Below are 16,947 nucleotides of genomic sequence, written 5' to 3'. Positions count from 1 at the left end.
CTTTCCAATGAGACATTAAGATGTCATTCCCAGCTCTTATAATTTAGGAATTTCTTCTTGTTGACTAGTCTGCTTTCCATTTCTGTTTCAGGATAGAATGATGCAATTGTTTCCTTCCTGGTGCATGACTTAAGGTATACAAAATTCACATTGCTCTGCAGGGACATCTGTACTGCCATGAAAACATGACATAAAACATCAAGTGTGCCATGTACCTGTTGGTGTCCTCTACTCCTGTGTGCCACTGCAAGCCAAGTTGTGGCTTCTCCCTTCTTTAGACAAGATAGGGCTTCTCCCTCTCTTATCTACTAAGATAGCTTTGAGAAATGGAATTTCTCCAGTAATGTTCAGTTCCAGATGTCTGCTTATTCCAGCTGAATGAATTATTACCATACTGCTCAAGAGTTGCCTTAATTTTAGTGAGTCAGGCTGACATCCTCTCCTGGCTGGTGTTTGCTGTGCCCTTGTTTGGGTAAGGAGATCTGGTCACTCTGAATGGATGGCTACCCTGGGTCTAGCAGTTATTTTAATTTGTTTGTTTGTTTATTTTTGTAAGGAAAGGTTTTGCTGTGGCATCTTTTCTTTGTTTTCCATGCAGGACTTGGAAGATTTCTCAAACTCAGCCCAAAAGTTCTGCTGTGGGTATGTGTCTAAATAGCACATTTGATTCAGCCAAACCTCACTGTAACAGTGAAAAGGGGGAAGCACAGGGCATGAAAGGTGCAAGAATGTGCAGGCTGGCATGTGATAGCCTCTCCAAAGCTTTTATTTTAGACAAAAATTTAGGGAGTAGGACAAAGATAAGGAAATATCAAGCCCTGACAGTCTAACCTCTGACAGTTTTGGAATACTCTGTGGGAAGATAAAGTGACTGGAAGTAGGAGTAGGAAACTCAAGAGTACTGAAAATGCAGGGGAGCAGATGAGGAAAAACATTGGTAAGCAAAGCCTGCTGGTATCAGCTAATCAGACAACATCTTGGGCAATTATTTAGGAATTATCCAAATGTGTGTGAGCTGGGAGAAATAATGTGTGTTGGCAAACACAACTCCTCAGTGGGTGAGAGGGTATGTGCCTATCTAAAGATACAGGCAAAAGGTTTTATGCCCATACTGGGCATGACAGTGTGGTTGCATAGGAAGGAGCTGCAATTGCTGAGCTCCTTTCCAGACCAGGCCTTGCAGATAGAGAAATAATGGTTATTTTTGCGGATTTAGAGTGCACTAAGGCTATTATCAGTGCCAGGACCAAACAGCACAAAAGGTGATAAGGAGAATTGAGTTATATATAAGTAAAAGCATGTGTGTTTAGAGTGTAGATTTCACTACTCTCCAGCATTCCTGGAGATTTCTTGGATCCTAAAACTTTGAACATTGGCAATGTGGTCCACAAGTTACCTGGATCTGCAGTGAGAGCAGGAATATCCTGTTAGGCTCCAACTCACCTACACAGCCAATCTCACTGGTTCAACTCTCTTCCAATCCTGAACTTTCTGTGTCAAAATGAGAAAAAAATCCCCTAAGAGTGTCTGTAAAGAAAAAAGTTTCAGGAGTACTGTGTGTTGAATACAGGAGAAAAGCCTCAGTCTGCTTGGTGGCTCCCTGCCAGCTCTGGGTGCCACAGAGCAAAGCAGATACACAGCAATGGACAGGGACCAGAAGCAAGTTATAAAGATAATAAAAGGAAGTGCCAGCTATGGCAGCAAGCTGAAAACATTTGGGTTTTGTAGGCTGGAGGTGAAGAAGGCTGAGAAGGTATTTGCAAAAAGCTGCCATTTGTAGGAGGTGAATAATCTGTTTTTTCATGTCTTCATGGGACAGGACAAGAACTGATGAGCTTAAATGAAAGCAGAAGAGATTAGGAGTTAGATAGGAGGAGAAGCTTTGCAATTGCTCAGGATAATTTGTCACTGGAATGGGTTGCTCTGGGCTGCTGTGGAGTCACTTCACCTTGGTGAGATCAGGCTTGACAGACATCTGCCAGGAGTGCCAAAGGTGCTGATGCCTGTGCCTGGGAGCAGCAAGGTGAGCTCAGGGACTCCCTGAGCACCTTCTTCTCCCAGTTTCTTTGATATGCATCTTTGTATCTTCCTTCTGACACTGCTGTTTTCTGTGACATCCTGCTCATCTAAAAAGAAATCTTATTTAAAATGTTTGTTTGATACCCTCTTCAATCAACCAGCAGGAAAACAAATATAATGTCTGGTTTTGTGACAGAGGGAAAGTTAGCCTGAGACAGATTCTGCTACAGAGACCAGCTTTAGGGCTACCACAATTTTTAAAACATCTGTTTCACTGTGGTGTAGCAGGAAGCAACTTCTATTACACTTTATCAGCAAAAATTCAAATCCCTAAGTGACAGGGCAAGCTTAGAAGGAAAACCAGCTGTTGACGAGACTGCGGTGCGTGTGCTGTGGGCCTCAGCAAAATACAGCTTAATAGGAAGGGAAAGCAAAGCATCTTTTCATTCAGCTTTGAGGAAAAATGTTGATGGTCCCAGATTATGGGCTGGGTTTATTCAGCAGTCTGTGGGATGTGCTGCTCGCAGCAGTGCAGCTGTCAGTGACCCTGTGCAGGCAGTGCAGTCCCCAGGGCCCCAGGCAGGGCTGCCTTCAGAGCAGCAGATGTGTCACAGGGCTCAGGGCTCTGATCCTGGTTGCATAAATGCTTTCTGTTGGATAACACAGAATGGTGGCTCTGGTCAGCTCTGTGATTGTAACTGGATGTGTTTCACTGGAGCACTAGGGCTGCAATAAGGGAAAAGAGGGGATTGTGCTATAGTCACACTCTCTGCATTGCTGGTGCTCAAATAATGAGCATGAGCTCTGTAGTACTAATTCAATTTTGCCTAGTTTTTCTGTATTTTTATTTTGAATGGAGGTTTTCTTTGGGGTGTTTGCCTGCATTAAGATCTAAAGGACTTGTTAAGGGGACTACTGCTTTTGGAGAAAAGACACAATAACCCATCTTTCTCTTATGTTTTTTTTTTTTTTTTGTGTGTGTCAGATCTTGGGCTATACATTGACTTTGACTTTTCTTTTGTGTGTGTGCCAGATCTTGGGCTATGCATTGGCTTTGAAGTGGAATATAACCAAGATTTGTTGCACTGAAAAAATGCGATGCTAAATTGCTCATTCCTCTTTAGTAAATGGTGGGGGAAAAAAAAAAAAAGTGTGATCATTATTTAAAAACAAACTAAGCTGGAATTCATGGTACAAGCAGGGCATTTATAGTCAGTGGTTCCTAGAGTGATAGAAAAAGGACTGCATCATAACATGGGCTTCACTCCTCTGGGTTCCTCATTGAATCTCTGTGAGTAACAGATATTCTTTTGAGACCGTGACTTACTTAAAAAGCATGAGCATTAAATTGCAAAAATACTCTCAAACACCCAACCAAGTATATCAAAGAAAAAAACTCAAACCACCCAACACCAAATAACATCCAAATAAACAAAACACCCTGAAGTCATTAACTAATGTGGCTACAAACTTGTATTGCAAGAATGCATAAAACACCCCAGATTTGGTGAGGTGTCTGTGTACGTGGATGTTAATGACCTAAGTGAGCTGCAAAGTAAACAGGATGTGCCTCATTTCCCCTGATGAGCTTTTCTGTACAGAATCCTGGAATTTGCCTTCAGGTGAAGTGTCAGAGATTGTACTTTCCCCAGGGAGAGCCAATTCTAATTAAGCAGTATACAGACAAAATCATCTCTTTGTTCTGCTTTTACAGAGAAACACTTGAATACCAATTTTGGCACGGGATCAGTGCTGAGGACATTGGCAGTGGCCCCACACCTGTGCATCTGAGCTCTGCACTGTTACCATGGGATGTAGGAATGAGTATAAAAAAGGTTTCCACAAAATCAGCAAAGTGGAGTGAACAGTAGCTGAATCTCATTACATTGGCTTTACTTTCAATTTGGACAAGGCACAAATAATGAGAATTTGTTAATTAAATAGTGTGCTGGTAATTTTTTTTAACCTCGTGAGGTAACTGGTACACTTTAAACAGTGAAAGTTTTTCTAATGGGCATATGGAAAATCTATCCAAACAACACAGACCTTAGTTTTTGCAAGAGAAGAAATTCCTTTAATTTGATGAGAGTTGTAGCTGCTTAAGCTGAATTTTATATGGAATATTTTTCCTAAATATTTCAGGAGTTGATGATGCAGTGTGGTGCAGCACAGAGAAAAACCTTTGTATAATTTTGTATGTTGGTAAAAGAACTTACCACTGTGCAAAGATGCAAGGTTTGGATTCCAACATACAGTTTTTAAGTACACTTAAGAAAGAAAAGTAAAATTAAATTTGGGAGTGTATCTGGGTTTAAATTTGTATTTTCTTTCAATGTATTTTGTTTGAGGTGAGTTTTTATGGTAAAGGATGGGCTTAATAGCCATAGCTGTACATTCATTGAGTGAGGAGCACATTTCTTGGGATAGGCTGGTGAGATATTGCACAGAGAGTGTGGTTACACATAAACCTGCCTTCCTTCTCAAGAGCAATGTAGGAGTTGGATACAGAGCCTGGAACTGGCACTAAAGGAAGATTTACTGATTTCTGGGTTACCTTTTCTCTGTCTTCAGTGCTATGCTTGAGGCAGTGATTCACTCTGGAAATGTTATTTTTCAGATACCTGTGTGAAACTCAGCCTGCAGTTGGTGTCTAAGTGGGTTTTGCATTCCTTCAGCTTCTTATGCAAGTTCCACCTCAAATAAATTCCCAGAATCTAACATGTCAATTACTCAGAGACATTGCATTTCAGCCTTTTTTTTTGTTACTTGGTTACCATTATTTTCATAACCACTAGAAGTGTATAGTCTGATGCGTTGTTTTAATTTTACAAGGAGGATATTTCTGACATGTTTTGATTTGAGACTTATTTTACTAACAAACATTGTTTACACTGTGAGATAATGAGATGCAATTATTTATCAATGTGATCACAAAACAGAAAAAACATTTCAGAAAAATCTAGTAGTATTTGGTTGTCCAACTTTTAAGATTGAAATTTTCAAATACTGATTTTTAAACCAGTTGAGATTTGTTCCTGAAAATGGGATTTCTGTGGAACCTCAGATGTTCATCATTAGCATTAAGTGTTCACTACTAAGAAATGAATTGTTGAATTCAAATGTAAAAAATGGGGAGACTATTTTCTCTTGTAATTGATCAATAAATCATGTTCTTGATCTGAGGAAATTCTCCATGAGTAATCCTCTTGTAGTCACAGCTGATGAGGCATGCTGGGTGATGGTGTATTTCTGTCTTTGGCAAACAGGCCGTGGCCATCAGAAAGCGCATAACACTGCAGGTCATTATCTTGGAGTGTCAAAGATGTCAACCCTCTGCCAGGCCTGCAGCCTTCCAGATGTTCAATATCCTTGTCATTGTTTAATTTAGCAATCCAGGCAGCTTTGTTGCGTGGGTTACAGTGAGATAGCATGCAAAAAGCACAGGAGCAGCTCTCCAGCAGCTATTTTGCTAGTTGTATATATTCTTTCAAATGCCCCCAGAAATGAGAGACCACTTGAAGCTGAAACAGAGCAAGATGTTAATTTTGTGAGTATTCCTCCTTTTGGCTTGAGCAAGACTTGGCAAACATATCTCAGCTTCAGGCTTTGTTCTCTGCTCTTTTTCTATTGTCAGGCATACAGTGATGCCAATGAAGAACTGAAAAGCCACTTGCAGTAATATTAGCTAATGTGATGCTGGCAGAGTGAGAAATCACCACTGTTCTGCTGGCAAAGGACATTTGTTTTGTTTCCTTTTATTACTCCTGAAGTCTCACTTTGGGAAGCAAACTGAGTTATCACTGCAGGAACCAAACGAGCTCAGTTACAGGAGAGACATCTCCTCTCTGGCTCAGGCATATGTCACCTGCACACACTGGTGGAGAGCTTCATAGCTCTTTTTGTGATATTTGTGTTTTCCAATATGCTTCCTTCCTAAGAGTACTGAAAAATTTGGAATCTATTTCTTTTCTCTATCCAGGAGACTCTTTCTGACTTTAACTCACTGCTCCTCTGTAGTTTGGTGTAGATGTTTGAGGCTGATTTGCTTAGTTTCGTTTTTCTCAAGCATGGATGTTGTTGTAAGTGCAGTTATGAGAGAGAGTTAATTAAGCTTTGTGGTGGATTGCTTTATTGATTCTACAGATCATTCACTCTGCAAAACTGAAAGCATTCATAAGCATGATTTAGTACCATAAGGATGGTTAATAAACATCTTGAAGAGCTATCTTTTAACCTGAAAGGTGATGTAAGTAATTCATAGACCTTAAGCTGCAACAGAGCAGAGCACCTCTCCCACCCCCTCAAAAAAAAAAACCCAAAACAACCAATGAAACAAACAAACAAAAAAACCAGTCCAAAACCAGGCAACTATCCAAAAAACCCCACAGATTATCCACCTCATGAACAGCAGCAAGAAAATACCCACCTGAGGGACTGATGACATCAGGAAACATTGTGGGTTTGGTGTTTATTTTGTTTTTAAGGCTTTTATGGTGACTTCTCTTTTTCCTAGTGGTTGAAATTTATGAGTGACATTCATGGAATATGGCTAATATAATTGAAATAAATGTAGAGGAATGAATAGTGATTACCAGCTGGCTAAAATCAGAGTTTGCTTAAGCTTAAGGTTGTGTTGATTACAGGAGAATGACAAGTATGCATTATCATCTTCATGTCTGAGATAAAGAGGATTTAGTTTGGATTCAAATGAATGAAGGAGATTTGGAGTTGCTTGTGTTAGAGAGGAAAGTACCTGACTGAGGCTTCTGTCTTTTGTGTATCAGAAACAAAAAGCTCAAGGTAATATTGGAAGTGTGAATATTGGAAATATAGGTTCAGCCCAGGACCTTATCAGAGGTATAAGGACTATTGTGGATTTACTGCAAATGAGATAAAACTCAACTTGGAGGAATGCTGGCATTTAGAGAAATTACTACATTATAGCTGACCCCCAAAACTGATGTCAGTGGGTCCAAATGAATCTCTTCCTTATGCCACAAGTGTCTGAACTACAGGTTCCCTTCTGACTAGTGCAGTGAGGAAAATAGATAATTTTGTTTATTTTGTTTAGGTGGTGCAGAAACAACAACAGCAAAGCCCCTTAAATAATTGTTTAGATAATATCGTTCATTTAAAATTCACTGCTGCTAATTAAATCGTAGGTCTAACAAGCTAGGAGGTAAACTTTGGCAACGTACTAAACCACAACAATTATTAATGTAATTAAATTTAGTTATCTGTGTAGATGAGCAGAATGGTGCATTTAGTATAGCAGGAGCATGTAGCTTAAGCTGTGTGGTGTAATGGAGTATAACATAAGAAAAAGTCATCACTTTTTCCCTTGAGCAGAACAGCAGCAGGAGGAGAGGGTGCCTCAAAGGCACATTTTGCAGCATTAGAACAGAAATTACTGATTGATAACAGAGGAAACTTAATACCCTTATTCTGAGTTGCTATCTTTGTAGTAAAGCCAAGCTCTTAGAAACAGTTAATTATCACTTCAATACAAATATTTAGATGACAACTGTAAGCCTTCATCATTTCTGCACATATGTTAGAGAACTCTTTTGTTGTCTCAGTATGTGTGAAGGAGGAAGTTAAGATGAACAAGTAAGAGCAGATCTGACATCCCTAAAGTTACTGTCAGCAAAAGCAGTGGAAAGACAAGACAGGTTCTTTGGTCTCAGCTGCCCCCTGAGTTGAATTGAACATGGTGTGAATTATTGGTGAATTGTTGTGCCTCAGTCAGGCTTCTCTCACGTGCCTCAGAGCATGTGTGGGCAGGCAGCAGCTAAGACACTGAAGAGAAGGGGAAAAACCTGCTTTTCCCCCTACCTAATAACAAAATCTGGTTTTTAATCAAGGTTTGAGATGTGTTTAGGCTCTGATACTCTGGTCAGCAGTTTTTCTGCAGTGCCCAAAGGTGGTGGATCGATGGGAATTTCCCATTCCTGGTGCTGAGGTCCTGCAGCCACGCGTGGCCGGCACATTGCTGCAGCCTCTGTTGGATCAGCTGCTGAGGTGAGCTAAACATTGTCAGCATCCCCGAGGCCCTTTATTGATCCTGGAATCAGACTTCATCTTCCCCACCTCTCAGGTAGCTTTTTTAGCTGCTGCATGTTGGTGCTTGCTGTGTGCTGCTGATGTTGTTGGCTGCAGCTGGGAACAGCTGGCGAGGATTGCCTTCCTCTCGGCTGTCATGCTGGCTTTACAACTGATTTTTGGCAGGGTGGAGGACTGAGCTACATTCTGCAGCTAGGGAAGATGCTGACATGGCTAATTCCCATCCTTTTGTGGCTTTGCAAGCTCACTGCCAAATGGCTGCAGTTCTGAAGAGCTGCAGTGTACACAGAGGAAATGGTTCTCTTCGAGCCTACGGGTTGCTGGGGATTTAAAAGAAGTTTTCCAGGGATTGTGGACTTCTGTTGGGCAGTGTTTGAGTACAGTTTCTGTTTTGAACTTATGGTTTATTGTATGTATTTTCATGAGATGTGTTAGGAACAGATGTTCCTTTGGGAAAATAACCCTGTCCCTTGACAGTAATTTTTTTTTTTGCCTTTTGTTTATGTGCCTGGAATTAAGGCCTATTCTGCCCTACCAAAAGTGCTGTTTGGCAGGGTTCTTGCACCGTGTCCTTTATTAGCAGTGAAGTAATAATACACTGTAAACAATTTCAAGCCAACTGAAGAGCAAGACAATGCCATTCACATGTGCTGTAGAATGAAAAATCCTGAAGCAGGAATTGGGGGACTTCCTATGGAAGTGACTGTGCATTCTCAATATGCCTCATGTATTCTCCACACGGATTGAGAGGTGATATTTATTCACACTCAGTTGCTGATTTATTCATAATATTTTGAGTTATTTATCCTTGGCTTCATACACACTGTATTTTCTGGTATTTTTATTGCAAAGCAGAAAAACAATATTCTGAGATTTACAATATGTGTTTTTAACTGTTAACTCTATTTGACTCTGTTCCTTTGTTTCCTTTCTCAAAATTTATTTTGTATAAATAAATGCAAGGGAAGGTCTTGACAGGGCTGTTTACTTTGACAACAATTTCAACAGTATATAACAGATATATACATAACATTGTGAATAATCACAATGGAGATGAAGGTTCTGCTTATCCTCTGGGGAAGCCCATAACCCACCACACACCTGAGAGTCCAGCCAGAATAGCTGGGAATTTGAATATTAAATGCTGCCATGCCCCATGTGCAAGGATTATTTATGGAATGGTTCACAAGTAGTATTTAATGATGCCTTTGAAAAAATCATTCAACCTGCCTGAAAAGGAAGAAAAATATCAGTGCAGGTTTTGCTTTGACAATGAGTTACTTTTTGACTGTATGACCTCATAGGCAAAACAGTGCAGAAGGTGTCTGTACATTAATGCACGAAAACCAAATGCTTGTGAGGAAACCTCTAAGTGCATACCTGTTTTATTGGAAACTTCTAATAATGTGTAAGTGTGCTTGGTGTGATGGGATAAAAAGAAATAAGCAATAGGTGAGATCTGTCATGGTCTGCTGTAGCTGGTCTTGATCCAAGCTCTCAGTTGACCATTTCCCAGTATCATGCCAGGAAAAAGAGCTGTAGCTCATTTATTTTAGTGTTTGGTAAGACTTAACCTAAATTAGCCTAATGGGAGGATAGTCTGCTCTGAGAAATGGTTTTTATATTTGATGTCCTGTAAAAATGAAGTCTGTCCTCTTATTCCTCAGCTGACCCAGATTCTCTGGTTTGGAAAATAAAGCTGTTGCCCTGTTCCAATCAAATGTGAAACTTTACCCTTGTCAAGGCACTGTGGGAATGAGGTGGCAGCAAAGTCCAGGAAAACAGCAATCTGGAGACTTTTCCCTCAATTATCATTTACCTAATAGACTCATAGTCTCTATCAAACACTCAAATGTACTTGATTTGACTCAGAATCAAGATCAGACCTTAAAATTAGACAAAGAGCCTGACAGGAATTGTGAAGCTAGCAGTGAATTCAGTGCACTGCAAGTGAGAGCCAGGGGGCTGCTGAAGGCCAGGGTAATGTCCAGAGCAGGATATTGGCTCCATGAGTTCATGTGAAGGTGGCTGCTGTGAGTGATTAATGCCTGGGGCTGCTGTGCTACACTGAGGAGAGAGGAAGGAAGGAAGAGAGGAGGGAGCAGGAATGTGGATGGAACAGCGAACCACAAAAACATCTCTTTGATCTCTGGGGGTAAGAAAAAAGCACTTAACAGTGAAAGGATGGGAGTGGGGGAAGCTGTACTGCTGAACTATTTGAAGCTAAGTTGTAGGACCCCAAAGAAGCAAGCAGAGCAGTTATGATTGCATAATACCTTAACCCCAGCTCAGAAGCATTGAACAAACATAGAACACCTCACTGCACAGATTCTCTATAAACTTCCTGAGCATAATGTTGCACCATCTTCCTCCTGTTTCATTAGTTACCCAATGTGATGGATTTAGAGAAATTGCAAGAAAACACAATTGCACAACTGGAGTTGACTGGGTGTTTTCATAATGCATCATCACGGTGTATCATAACCTGCATTTTTCTGAAAAAAACTTTTGTTTTCTCTGGTCATTTGGAGCCATTTTTCAGAAAAGGACCCTTGCTCATCTCTTGAGATTCTTTGTGGCTGCAGAGTGTGTGAGCTGTGCTCAGTTTAACAGCACATATGGTGTCTTGAGACTGACATCATTCCAAGGCTGTGCCACCATGTGGTATTTAGAAAGGAATTAGGGATGAACATATTGTTCATTCCATTGAAAGAAATAAAGTCTGAACTCCTTCCTGAAAGGTAGGTGGTGGCACTGCTTGAAAGCTCCAGACCATGAGACAGAGCAGTGGATCTTAAGAGTGAAGACCGGCAGGTCTGTACAGAATATGGCCCATGGAGACATCAAAAAGTCCAGGAAGTTTCCATGTGAGTTTTGAGGTTCTTCATGTTCTCCTTGCTTTCCTCTCTCTCACTTCACTGCTTCTGAAATGTTTGCCTGTAGCAGCCGAATGAGAGAAAACAAAAATTTTGATCACTGGGCCTCAGTCTGAGATTGGGGCTCAGACTGAAGTCCAGTGGGCTGGACATCAGCCCTGGAGCTGCTGTGTAACAGCTGATGTGGTACTTCTCCTTCTTGACCACTCCCAAAGAGGTGGAAAAAATGAGATAAAATCGTAATGTTTGCAGCTGTTTGTTCTTATTAATGAGATGGGATGTTTTCCACTGCAGGATAATGCTGTAGATGTTTGTGGAGTGTCAATATTGGAGGTTATAGGAATTACAAACCTTAGTGTCTTATCCTGCTTAGTACTTCTCCTATATGACTGGCAGTGCCAGATTCTCTGGCTTTTGAAATTGTTAGTACATACTTGTATTTCTAAAAAGAGAAAAATCAGCAATCACTCTGGATTTTCAGTTAGGTTTTTTATTCACTCAAGAAAAGTCTAACTTAAAAATTGTTATAAACAGAATCCATATGAATGTTTTTCATTCTTCCTTCCATAGTTTCCTGTTTTGTGTTGCTCCAAAGAGACAAGGGAGATGACCCTTTGCAGCAGCACAAGCCATTGAATCCCCCACAGCCAAAATGTTGCCCTGCATTATTTCAGCACAACACAGGGCAGCTCATTGCCATTAAACTATGGGGGTTTGTCCATTGGTCCTATCTAAATGTACCTCTCTCTTCCTGGAAAGTTAAATGGTTCAAGTCCAAATGGGAGTTTGTGTGGACTGCAGGCTGCACCTTCATATTTCTTCAGATGGACTTCTCTGAGGTTTCTTAGGGCACAGGATGTTGCTGGCACTCACAGCTCTCTCCTCTGAAGGGGTGTACAGCTGGATTGCTTTTTCAAGGCTAGAAAGCCAGTGAAATCACTCTTAGGACAGCTTTGGTTCCTGCATCCCCCAAGTGGGAAGGATGGGTTGTTCCAGTGTAAGGCCTTGGCTGAAAGGATGCTGAAGCTCACCCCAAGCCAGCTCATTGCATCTCTCCCAGTTCTGCTGTTTTCCTCTCCCCATCCTGACCCTGCCTGGGGGAGGTGTGAGACTGCACTTTGTCCCCTGGCACAGCAGCCCTGCTGTAAACTTTCAGACCTTTCCTTATCTCAAAGGACAATTGCAGCTTCCTTTGAACCAAGACGTTTCTTGCAGCAACAAACCCATTGCTTTAGGAAAACTAGGCATCTAGGCATCTCCCAATTTCCTTTTGATTTCCCTCTTTGTTAGGATTTTTGTTGGCATTGCACCAAGGTCTTTCTTTTTACAACTAAGATAAAGTTGTTACTTAGATTTTTTGGTTTTATTTTTTTGGCATAGAAGTGGATTTGAATAAATATGATTTGCTATTCCAGTTCCAGCAAGCCTGAATGGAAACCTTTTGGGTTCTGCTGGGGCCATTTCCTGACTGTGCAAATGTATAAGAGAAGAAATAATGAAAAAACCAAATTTTTTAAATGAAAAAATTATATATATGCAAAGGAATTTATTAAAAATGTCATTCAACTCTGTAGCTAATAGTTTCTCCTCTATGGCTTTTTCAAAAAATTGCTTATTAGAAAAACAACTATCACACTGAGGAGAAGAATTAGGGCTATTTCAAGCATATTATTTCACAGCTTCTTGCCAGTGGGAGACCCAGAGAGGGGGTTGGGGGCTTACAGTGGCTAGACAGACCATTAAATTGGTATTAAACACTTTTCCATATGAAGGAAGTCACCTTCTGCCAAAAATCCAGGAGCAGAGGGATTGGTTTCAATGCAAGTTGTGCTGGGATGGGGCTAGATAAACTTTGAAAAATGAAAAGGTCACTGGGGTCAGGGTGCAGGCTTCAGAGCCTGTCTGGCTGGCTTCCTTATAGACTCTTGGAGAGCTGGCACACCAAAGCAGCATGACCTGCATAAACATTTGAGCCTCCTGACCAGTTTTTTCCATGGTATTAACTTTCTTTGCAGGAAAAAAAAAAGTATATAAAAATGACCAAAGCTGTTTTATATCAATTTTCACCATGCAGAGGCACAGAAAGATTTCTGTGTTGTGTCCAAAGCAAAAGGGAGGGCAAAGGCAAAAAGAGCAGCTTGCCAAAATACTTAGATTCACAAACTGCTCTAGCTCCTAAAATAGCAGCTTAGCACAACAGAGGGCTCCTCTGCAACGATGATAAAATACACTGCTATTGATTTTTCAGCTGGTTAATCAAGTGGAAAAGATAAATAATATAAACCATGCAAATCTAGGAAGATGGAAAAGTAAGTTAAATGATTCTTTTAGACACCTAAATTAAAGAAATGTTGTTCAAGGGCTGGTTAAATCTCCAAAGCAAAGAGAACCTGGATGGAACAAGGGAGACAGGTCCATGGCAGAAGGGAGTTGGCACTGTGTGAAGAAGGGCACGGGTACATTTTCAAGTTGTTTTGTGTGTCCTTGGCTTTGGGGACACAAGTCAGTCCCAAGGCAGCTGGGTCAGTTCCAGGGCTGAGCTTTGTGCTGTGCTCTGGCCCCTGGAGAGCCCAGTGTCCCTCGAGACCTCCATGTGCAGTGCAGTTGTACTTGGTTTGGAGCCAGACAAGTGTGGGCAGCAGTGTCCTGGGTAAACTGAGCATGGAGAGGCTGAAACCCTGGCTGGACAGATGCATTTCACTTTCCTGGAAGGCAGAGCCAAGAAGAATTAAGGATTGGCCCATTCCTTCTATTGTTGAGAACATCTCTTCTCCTGGCTTGGCTTTGTGCACATTGTGCTTCAACTTCAGAATATTGATCTCAGCTCAGTAAAAGCAAACAAGCAGAAAATCTTCACTGTGCTATTGTAAACTTTATTTTATATGCTGGAGTTTTTTTGGTTATGCTTTAACACAGGATCTGGATTCTGGAATGAACTGATGAAGTTCCTCATCAGAGCCATGAGAAAGTGCATTGGGCAGCTGAGTGAAAGCTCAGAGCGCTCTGCATGGAAATCCTCCAGCACTGAGCTTTGTGTTGGAAGAAGCTCTGCTAATTTCCTGAGGAATTTGTGTGGCATATCTGCACTAGCTGATGGTATTGTAGCAGCAAAGCTTAACTCTGAGGGAATTTGGAGCCCTTAAATAGTGAGGCAGCTCTGTATTGTCTATACAGGATCATGAAGGTTTGTGAAACCTGCTGGTTTGTGGTGTTTGAAAGAGAGAAAAAAATTGCTTTCTGTTTTAAAGCTTGAAGTTATTTTTTCCTGAATACATCTCTATTTACAAGCTATTTTGCTGTTCAACCTCTTCTGGATGCCCTCAAGTCCTGGATGCTGCCATCCTACAGCTGTAATGTGACCAAAATACCAGTTCTCCTCCTGGAGCTGTGGGAGAGTTTGGTCCTAGACCCTGTACGTACCCACAGGTAATGCATTGCTTGCTATGGATTCTTGTGATCAAAGTGCATTTTGGAGTTGGTAGCTCACATTTGAAACATGCAGTCCTGCCATAAGGCTGGTAGAAAATTCACCATGCATTGGGGATGCTTGGGTTTTATTGCATAAGGCTTCCACATCTGGTAATCAGAAAAAAGAGGGATATTCCAGGTGATATTCCCTTCCATGATATGACCCCTGTGAGAGAGTAATGCAGGAAGAGACTTTAATGACACAGAAGACCAATGAGGGCTGCACATAAGAGGGGAAAGCAGGATCAAATGCCATGACAAAGTCAGGCAGAGAAGATTTAATATGTTGCACTAAAAGCTGAAAATAACTCAGAGAGATGATAAAATCTCCAGCATGGGGGTTGGGGGGGAGTAGAGCTCAAGGAAAAGAAACCACAGAAATGACCATAGTCCATTTTTATTTTAACCGCTTGCAGGAAGGTGATGAGACCCCTCTTCCAACGCTCTTTGATTTATTAGCAAGGTGAGTTTCCTGCTCTGGAAACTGGAGCCAGCAGAACTGCCAAAGAGGGAGGAAGAGTGTCCACAGACATCTCTGTGAGCTCTGCAAAAAGCAGGAGGAGGAGGAGGAAACCCTTTGGATGGGGAGAGGAACGTGCCAGAAACACAGAAGTCAGAGAGCAAGAGTTATGTTGCCCCTCAGGAGGTGAACAATAAAAAAAATAATGTCATAATTTCAGATATGGAATAGACACAGGTAAATGAAACGATCTGAATTGAACTCATTTTTGTGGATATCTGAGTGCAGAAAACTTCACTCTTGAAACTCTATTATTCTGCTAGGTCAGTGGAAGGTCAGCTGTCCAATAAGTTACAGGGCTATGTTAATTTGTTCCACCTTGGGTCTGAAGTCTATAATTAGGTGAAACAGGACTTTATGGAAATTTCTTTGCTGAAGTAAAAGCTCAGATTTTCAGGTCCTGTCATTTACGTGCCCTTTCTGGACCTGAATAGAGGTCCTCCCAGAAAGCTTAAAAACCTTCTGCTAAAAATATGTTAATTAAGAAATATATCTATAAATATAGACAATTTTAATATGGTTTTGTTTTTAACACAGGTTTTTGGGTTCTTTGGTTGACTGTTTGGATTTTTTTTTAATCAATACCTTCTTTCTTTTTCATGTTCTCAGAAATTGTAACTGCCTTCACTGTCAATTGTTTTGCACAGCAAAGGTTAAAACTTTCCTGACCAAAATGCAGCCTAGTAGCTGAATACATATATCTGTGTGTGTTTGGTCCTCTGGGGAAAAGGACAGGTCACTGAGAGGTACAGACCTTCTTCCTTAGCTGAAGTGCTTGGGGCTTTGAACTGAAGTATTTTCATATGTGGATGTGTGGGTATTGTTACAAATAGAGATACTGTATTGAGCATTAGCAGTGCAACAGGATAAAACTGGAAAATAGTCTTGAATAATTGCACAGCTGTAAATAAGATTTAATGTTCTCCATGTTCACTCTTGCACATTGTCAGCCATCCTTTCTAACTCTAGAAATCCACAACTCTGAAGTGTTGTTCACAAAAAATCAACACAAGACCAGCTTGTAAAATTTTTTTTCAGGTTTAACTGGGGTTCAGACTGAGACCATGTGCTCAAATACCTCCATTTCCATGAAGCTGCTTTCCATTCTGAGCTTTGCAGATCAGGCCAGTCATTATTAGCCCAGCATTATTCATCCTCATTCTTTTGGCTAAAGCATTCATTGTCATCATGTTAATATTTGTTATGTGGGTTCATTTTATGTGGTGGGTTGTTTTTTTTCCAATTTCCTCTACTGCTTCAATAACTCCTCCATTTCTTGCAAGACTTAATTTGAAACTATTTAAGTTTATTATTTCAACTTCCAAAGATGATTATTTGGCATTGAGTAAACAACCTTAGCTGGGCACTTGCTGACATTCCTCCATAATAACTCTCTGCCCCTATTTTATCACTTATAGAATTGCTTTCTAATCCTTTTTATGGGTCTTTTTAAAAATAGCTTTCTTATATAATAGATAGTAACATTTGTTATAAAATGAAAGTAAAACCAATTAAATCTGCCTTATTGTATTTACAAAAGATTGATGTGTGTAAAGTCTAACAGCTTATTTGGGGATTTTAATTTAAAAGTGCCCTGCAATAACATTCTCTTGTGTTCTGGGAACCAGCAGTAATGGAGAAGCCACTGCCTGCAGAGATGCTGAACTAAATTAAAGTATTGTGTGCTGGTATTCGAGCATCTGCCTCATACGTTAATCTCTGGGAAATGCTTGAAAATACCCTAAAGTAGCAGCCATTTCTTTGTTTAAGTTTGAAAGCTTTTTGTATCTATTCTCATTAATGCTGTAGTGCAGAAGATTTGCTGTTCAGTAAATGAATTGAACAGAAGCTTCTGCAAACCAAGAACAGATTGCAGCTCCCCCATTTCAGTCTCCATTTTACTTTTGCTGTGTGTAAAGGATTTAAATTTGAGCTCCAGGGACCTGGGTTTTACTGTATTTCCTCCAGCATATGTGCTCCCTGTGATACAGAAGCAAAATA

General features: G+C 40.6%; 1 protein-coding gene across 1 annotated transcript in view; it reads left to right on the top strand.

The window, feature by feature from the left end:
• TMC3 (transmembrane channel like 3) overlaps window positions 1-16,947 on the top strand; it is a 129,449-nt gene that overhangs the window by 6,549 nt on the left and 105,953 nt on the right. The window contains exons 2-4 of the mRNA XM_077185307.1: window positions 14,247-14,384; window positions 14,843-14,889; window positions 15,556-15,692. The gene's annotated coding sequence lies outside the window, so the exon portion shown is untranslated. The remainder of the gene's footprint in view (window positions 1-14,246; window positions 14,385-14,842; window positions 14,890-15,555; window positions 15,693-16,947) is intronic.

Source organism: Agelaius phoeniceus, chromosome 13 (assembly GCF_051311805.1).
Source record: "Agelaius phoeniceus isolate bAgePho1 chromosome 13, bAgePho1.hap1, whole genome shotgun sequence".
NCBI classification, from domain to species: Eukaryota; Metazoa; Chordata; class Aves; order Passeriformes; family Icteridae; genus Agelaius; species Agelaius phoeniceus.
The sequence above is the reverse complement of the archived record's forward strand: the minus strand, read 5'-3'. Positions and strand labels throughout refer to the sequence as shown.